This window comes from Chanos chanos, chromosome 1 (genome assembly GCF_902362185.1).
Source record: "Chanos chanos chromosome 1, fChaCha1.1, whole genome shotgun sequence".
In the NCBI taxonomy this organism is placed as follows: Eukaryota; Metazoa; Chordata; class Actinopteri; order Gonorynchiformes; family Chanidae; genus Chanos; species Chanos chanos.
In genome coordinates this window covers 14,051,730-14,060,436 of record NC_044495.1, presented here as the reverse complement: position 1 = coordinate 14,060,436, position 8,707 = coordinate 14,051,730, and positions in this window count along the sequence as shown.

Below are 8,707 nucleotides of genomic sequence, written 5' to 3'. Positions count from 1 at the left end.
GGAACGTCCTGATAGGGCCTCATGCCGGTTCCTGTTTAAAATAAAAACATTTGTCTTGTGTTTAGCGGGCGTGTGTGCGTCCCGGTCCGTGTCTGAGGTGAGAGGGCTGCCTGCAGCCCTGACTCAATCACAAGATTTATGACCGCGCCCACTCTTCTAGCCCGCCGAAACGGGTGCGTGCGGACATGCTTTTGAGAGAGAGTTTTGACGCTAGGCCTCTGGTGTCTAAAGGCCGGTCGTATTCACGTGTATGGATCCGACGCTGTCAACGACACACAAAAGCGATCAGCGCTGAGAAGAGGACAGAGACAGACAGGTAGGAAGAAGGGGGGAGGGAGTCAGGTCTACACAATGAGGACAGGTGGTGAGTGAGTGCGGGGGGTGGTGTTGTTTTGGAATTAATTGAATTCTACAATGGCTGGCAGATATCTGAATGTGACTTTGCTGTGCTCTGAACCTTTATCCTGTTCCCAAGTCTCAGTATCGACAGCTAAAAACAACCGTCATTATCTGTTAATTACATTAACATTTTATCAGCTCCACAGGGGGCTACGGCAGAGGTTTGTGTGTGTAAGATAGCTGTCAGTCAAACACTTGAGGACATGGTGTGTGTATGTGTGTGTGTTTGTGTGTGTGTGTGTGTATGAGTGCATTTAGACCCTGGAGACCAGTCCTCTTTCTGGAACCTTCACCCTGGTGTTGCTCGGGCAACTCTCTCTTTGCCCTAATGGGACTAACAGGGGGCACTGTACCTGACACAGACAGGTCTGCCATGACTCTGTCTGCCCCTTCCCTGTCTCTCCAGCAAAGGAGGAGAAGTGTGACAGTTTCACAAGGTATTTTTTCACTTCATACAACATGAGCTACAGGAACATTGTTCATTGAACTGTTCAACATAATGACAACACACTGGAATGAAAGAACAACTGGGTTCAATTAAAAATATCTTCTCTTCGTTTAATTTATTATTAATATTTATTACTTTTAATGAATAGAATTAATATTGCTATCATTTCTTGCTGAAATGTTTTAAAAGACACTCTAGGTTATAGCATGGAAGCTCCACCTTGGACCTCAACAGTAAGGGAAATGTCACTATCCATATGCCAGAGAAACTAGTTTCTATTTCAGGGCAATTGTACTCAATGTCACACCTGCTGCTCCACAGATGCATGTGTAGGCTTTAAGTGACCACCTACATGCTGCATTGGATGTGACCTACACTCTTGCTCTTCAACGTCCAGTGTCCATGGTTGGTCACGTCCATTTCTCTTTGCCTCATTACAGCTCTCATATGTTTTATTTATACCCTCTGTAGAGTGGCAGGCTCTGCCAACACTACCCTGGGCACAGGGCATAGCTGGCACTGCCAGGGAACGGAGGACAAGAGCAGCAGATGCCAGTTTGCTTGATAAAGAAACTGGCCGACATGTAGAACGTTGATCAAGCCGAGCAAGGTTGGATGCATGCCGGTGATAGCCATGCACACACACACACACACACACACACACAAACAGAAACACTCACACACACACACATACATACACTCACACACACACACACACACACACACACACACACACACACACACATAGGTTCCCAATCCTTCAATCGCATTACGAGGGTCTGCTATCGAGGGACATTGCCTTACCCCTTGCCACCAGTCATGAGGGCTGTTTATTGATTGGAACCTGGCCCCCATAACTTAATATTTGTCCTGCTTACTACCCCAATGGAGGCTGGCTCCTGTCACTCCAGTCAGGGGAGGATCAATGGGAACCTTGTCCCAGCAGAAGAAGGTCCGGCCTGGGGTCGCCGACTGACTGACAGGGGCTCCAATCTCTGGCTGGCAGCTGGACAGCGAGCCAACGGTCAATGAGCAAAAACCGCAGAGCTTTGATGTGCCGGGTTTTTTTTTTTTTTTAAAGACTGGAAAAGATCCTTTTCCTATAACAGAATGTACTATGTGAATGAGAAATGTGATGGAAAAGGAGGATGCAAGCAGGAAGAGGTTAAAGACCAGCCCTATGTAGAGAGAGAGAGAGGGAGAGAGAGAGAGAGAGAGAGAGTTAGAACACAGAACCTGCTTTGATACAAACACTCACACACACACACACACACACACAAAATGCTAAGAAACCACTGCTGACAAAGAAAGAGTAAAAGAGAAAGAGATATCAAGTGTAGTAATCAAAATGAAAAATGGGTCTCCAGCTACTTTAAACAAGAGCTAATTTATCACCAGAAAGTACGGATAAGTAGCTGAGTTGTTGCCGTTCAGTAAGTACCCGTTCGGCACCAAATTATTCCACCCTCGCTTGCGCGCAACCATAAATCATACACTTCCCCACATCTTTTCCCATTAGTGCCTACGCTAGGCATGGCTGCGTGCTCAGCTACCAAACACACACTAATAGGCGACAACTTTTAATTTTAAGAATGCTCCACCCCCCTCCTCATACAGCCCCTCATTCCCAAACCTTTCATTCGCCTCTTCCCCAACACACAATTCACACAGGGACGCGAGTCCATTGTTTACCATCCACAATCAACAAATTGTATTTGAAATGTTCTCTCTCCCTCTTTTTTCTCTCTCTCACTCTCTCTGGGTGGTTTGGTGTTGATTCTTAGGGGCATTGGACTCTTGCTGGAGATAGAGTTGATCTCTGACCACTGGAGAACTTAGGGGTCATTGGTTGACACAGTAGCTGAGGTGTCCCATAGTCCTTTCAACCCACAGGGAGTGCTGATTGGGATTACCCACAGAGTGGGTTCTTTAAGCCGTCTTTTGTCAAGAACAATACCTCCATATTAACAGTTAAAGACTCTAAAGCTAAATCTTGCCCCAATCCCTCATTTTGAATTTGTAATTATGTTAATATGTGTGAAAGTCACCAAGATTTTCCACTTTACTGTAAACTGTGAGCTAAGCAACAGGGGTTGAGAATTATGTTTAATTAAGCAAAAGGGGTTGAGAATTTAAGTTTGACTCTCTGTTTACTCAGTAACTTGATATTGAAAACCACTTGCTTGAGTGAATGTTGAATTTAATGATTAATGTCACAGAAAGGTTTTCTCAGTCATATCTCACCTGTTCTATGTGAGAGATCTGTAGAGGAAAAGCATGAGCACAGACAAACAAGTCATCCAGATTTACCAGACAACATCCAACTTACCACTACTGTATTTATCCATATGTTCATTACTACAGATTCCTGCCAGCTGCCTGCGCCCACCCCAAACACACACACACACACACACACACACGGATGCATCACCACCACCTGTAATTGCTGTTCCTCATTCTCAATAGAATACCATCAAAAGAAAACAATGGTAGCAAAAAAAAACTTCTGCAAATGGACACCCTGGAGTGACTCTGGAAAGTCCCTTTGTAAAACAGTGAACTAGCGTCTGAAGCACTTCTTGGTCAGATAGTAAGGGGAGCTGGCGTAAGATGGATGGAGTCTTTGACTTTTAGTAGAATTGGTATGATGGCCTGGCATCTCTCAGAAATACTCAGGAGCTTGCATTGTGTCCAGCTTCTGTTATGTCCCTGTTTCATTGTGTTGACAGCATGAGGGATGCTTGGCTTTGTTCTCTCTAGTGTTGCTATCCATCATCTGCAGAGAGCTGGGCCTTGCTGCAGCATACACACATACACACACACACACACACACACACAAGCACAAATATATGCACATACAATCATACATACCCATGCTCATTCACACAATCAGATATGCACACATGCATACATACACAATCACTAACATACATATAAACATATAATCTCTCTCTTTCTCTCTCTCTCTCTCTCTCACACACACACGCATGCGAGTGCACACACACCTTCAAATTCACATTCACTGCCATTTTGTTGAGATGCCTTATATTTGCTCCTGTCCTGTCCACATATATGTTGTTAAATTAGCCCTTCTGTTTTTCCACATATGCCCTAGAGAGTGAGAAAGAGAGAGAGAGAGAGAGAGAGAGAGAGAGAGTGGGAAAATGAGTGTCATTTTCCCCTAAACCTCAGTTTGTAAATGCTGGTATTTTCAGATCAATCCCCTTCTAGGAAGTGGCTGATATCTGATACCAATCAATGTATGAACTCGGTGATTGGGGCACATTGTCTGAGCCTTTTAACCCAGAAAACTGTTAATGTTTCCCATGAAGAAAAGCAAGAAAAGCTAATTAAATCCCTTGATCACGTCCAGGGCACTCAGCGCGAAGAGAATTAATAGTTTCATTATCACCGAAAGGGGTCAGAGCTAATATTTAATTAGAAAATAAACAAAACAAAGTATTGCAGGTTAGTATCCAATCATGATCAGTGAAGCACTGAGGGTCTCCTCTGATCCACAGAGAGGGAAAGTCCCTCTGTGTACTGCTTAAGAAAGGCTCATAATTAATGTAATGACATCCTCAGTTCAGACCAGTAGATCCTAACTCTGTTGAAACTAAAGGAAACCTAGTAATGCTATGATTCCAAGAAAGATAGAACACTTATTATGTATCAGTAATTCAGGTTGCAGTCTTCAGACATCTTTTGGGTCTGCAAGTATGTGCATGTGTGTAAGTAACATGTTGAGTAATATATCAATGATGCAATGTCCTATGTGAGTTAAGCACGAACAGTTAATTTTTTGTAGTTCATGTCACCACAAAATATTACTTTTTAACCGTTAATTCATTAAACTGTCCACACTTGCCCACTACATGAAACCAGGCTGCAGGCTACATATGGACTGTGTGTGTATGCGCATGAATATGTGTGCACGCGCGCGCGTGTGTGTGTTGTGTGTGCGCGCACAGATGTATGTATGTGTATTGTGTGTGTGTGCACATGTGTGTGTGTGTGTTTGTGTGTGTGTGAATGTGTTTGTATGACGTGAGCTCAAGTGTCGAGATGTTATCTCATAAAAACAGCGTATAAATGTATAACTCTCTGTAGCCACATAAAGAGCAGGAGTGATTTATGACCATTGATCAGCTGGCGTGAGCTTTGACAGTTTTGTAGACAGTATCTCCACTCCTCTCACTGTCAAGGCAGAGATGCTGTTTTTAAAGGATTGAAACATACTTTTGAGTGGTGCCCCATGGACAGAGGAGTATACCTCTAAATGACAAGAAAACACTGGAATGAGATGGGTTTAAATGTTGCACTAAAAGAAAGGGGTTAGTTAGATAATCAAAGCCAAAAACACACTTACGTTTGGTGTGATCTGACACTTTCAATATGGCGCTTTCAATCAAACATTTATGAGGAAAAAAAAAAAAGTCAGTGAAACTGAGACTTGTAATTCAATCTCACACCAAGTTCTCATATATTCTTCCTTAAAATGGATTGATACAAACTCTTTGAGTTGGATATACAATTGGGCAATTCATGCTTTGGAAAGAAAGAAAGAAAGAAAGAAAGAAAGAAAGAAAGAAAGACTTAGTAATACTTTAGGGAAATGATTCTGAAGAGAATATAGACTAAAAATGTCCTTTTTTCCCATGCTCCTGGCAAAACAAAACAGAAACAATTAAAACTTTCCATGATGTGTGTCTTGAGTACAAAGGTTTATTTTTTCCCCACTGAGACTCATTAGATTTCTTTTTTCTCAAAAAACAAAATCTGACAAAATCTGATGGCACGGACAGGAGCCAATTTCTATAATTTTGTCACTGACTAAAACTTAATGAACCTCTATACAAACCGCTATAAACAATTCTATTCTAATTCCATCCCTATGTAAACAGTAAGTACCCATACAAGTACCCATTCCTCTCGTATATATGTGGATGTTTTTGACCAGTGTGGAAAATAATGTGTCACTCCTCTTCTGTTTTTGATTCAGACTACATTTCAGTACGTGGTATTGACTGCAATGTCTTGCTATGCAACTTGTATCTGAACTGAATGAGCACCATGAAATCTAAATTGTTCAGTGTAATCATGAGTTGGTGGCTGATGTCATTTTCTACCACCTCACACGCAACAGGTTGCTCTTGTAGTAACTCTGTGTAGATGGACTGTTGACAACATGGCGGACATCTTCAATGGTATGTGCCAGAAGGTTCTTTTTCTCCTTTCTGCCCTGTCAGCATGAGCTGAGGAATCCATGCTCGCAGACAGCTTCCACCCACAAATAATGCTAAAGAACCACCACACCACTGGCTCACATAACGGAATAACAGACTTCCCATGACTTTTTACATGCAGTGTTTTTGTTATTGCTCAATTTTACATTTGAGACAATGCAGGGGTCAGTTTATACAGACATCAATATGGATCACTGTCAAGTGTGAATTTGGACAATTATAAAATAAAATAAAATAAAATAAAATAAAATAAAATAAAATAAAATAAAATAAAAACAACAATCTGGAACTACACGCTAAGGCCCGCAGTGTGAACCTAACCTAATTGTCTCTGGTGAGAATGGATGGCACGTTCCCTGGCGTAGCTTAGTTTAAAATGCAAAATGTGGACATTATCTGGCAGTGAGATTCAGCAGCATCCATCACACTATGCTAATGCGGGCGGCTGCTTAAGATATTCTAATAGAAGCCACCCTGGAGATGTCGAGGAATTAACACAAACACAGAGGGGAACATGAACACAGCGGGGTCACCAGATAGAGAGGGACAGAAGAGACCTGGGATCCCATTTTAGCATCCACACGCAGAGACGTATGCACGCATGCGCTCACTTCTTTCTACTCATACACATGCAAGTATGCACATATAGACACATATACGTGAACATACACATAGACACAGGCATGCATAAACACATTCACACACAAAATATATACTCACATATAAAAGATATATACTACACTGAGAACAGGGGAGAGAGATCAGGCCCGTTACCTTACTTCTGCTCTGTTCTCATCTATCCATCCATGCATCTATTTATTCATACATACAGCTTTACACCTCCCATTTACTTACTTAGATAAGGCATTAGGCGTGTAGAATAGCACTTATCCATGCTGGTCTTCACAGTATGATTGTAACCTTTGGGTTTTTTTTTTTTTTTTTGCAATCTCCAGAGGACTCTACCCTAGAAAGATAGTGGTTTAAGGGACGTACCCCCCTGGGGAGAAACATAGTTAGCCGTTAACCGCTAATCCTCTCCCCTGTATGGTCTCTCCAGCCCTGGCCTTAGCTCGTCCCATGCTGTGTGGGAAGGCATTATTATCATTATATTAATGTGACATTAATTGCTTTTGCTTTTTCACTCCATTAAGTGTGCTCTATCTCTCTGGGAGCGCGGCCAGATGGTTTATCACTCCACCGCTGTTGCTAACGCCATTAACGGGCTAAGACACCGGGGCTATAAAATGACTGCACTGCCAGTGTTGAAAATGTTCATCGTGCTAATTGAAAAGTAATTGTGAAGGTATAGTGCAACTGTCACACCATAAAGACCCCAGTCATTGGAGAGGAGGAGGTGCTAGCATGTCCCTGGGTATTATTTTCCAGTGGTTACCGCATGTCAGGTTCACCAAAAAAAAAGTACACATGCTAAGTGAAACAACAGATGAGGTAGAAAAAGCAACATACTGTACGTATTCAGAACACGCTTCCCATACATTAATTGCTTTGATTTTGGATTTGTTTTACAGAACACAGGTTAAAGACGTTTAGTCTAGATCTTGTGAGTGAAATCGTTAGGGACTCTTACACGTTTCCCAAAAGAGATCATGGCTATTTGCAAACACTAGAGGGAGTTTATGCCAGCACTTACTCACAGGCAGAATTTGAAGTTTGATAATGGCGTCCTCATTGCAAAATTAGCAATAGTTCTGCATGAGAAATTAAATTATTTTTCATTAGAGTTCTTCTTAAGGGTCAATTTACTAAAAAAAAAAAAAATGCTATTTCAGTAAAACAAGATAGTTAATTTAATGACAATTTTCAAACTTTTTTGTGTTGGGTAATGTGGGGGTGGGGAGGGGGCACATATTTTGATGTTTCTGGCATAAAAATCAGTTGAGAAATACATCATAATTACAACTAATTTAATGATTGTACGATCAGCAGTAACATTTGATTAATTTCGAATGAACTTTGAATATAATGTGCCGGTCCAGATGCATTAAATCATTAAAGGGTTCGGGCTACACTGCAAAATGTCGTTAATTTAGTGATTAATCAACAGCAAATATTTAATTGAACTTTTTACTGTTCTAAATTCTATACAGTTCATGCCAACTCATTAAATTAATTTATATCAGACATAACCTCACAAAGTTGATATGCGTGAAATAATACAAATCCATGTATAGTCATGGAAAAATGATGAAAAGATACCGGACATTTTCAAGTCCAGACCCAAAGTTTGCGTGCCACACTGCTATTAAAAAAAACAAAAACAAAAACTGAACCCAAGATGGTACAATGATTATAGATTTCACAACTGTCTCCCATATGTGTCTATTTGCTTCTCTGTGTGTGTAATGGTCATGTTCGTACAGTATCAGTGAACTGGCACACAGAGAGCTGCCTTTGTCTCCACAGGATTATTGACTGACAGTTGTGTTTGTGGTGGTGTCTTGACAGAGAGGAGGGCAGGATGGGGGTAGCACAAGCATTCATTTAAGCCGTCATTACTAAAACAAAGCCTTCCCTCGCTTATCAGCCCTGCATCGACTCTCTACTCAGCCTCCACTGTTCAGCCGATCCACCCTATTGATGCGCATTGACT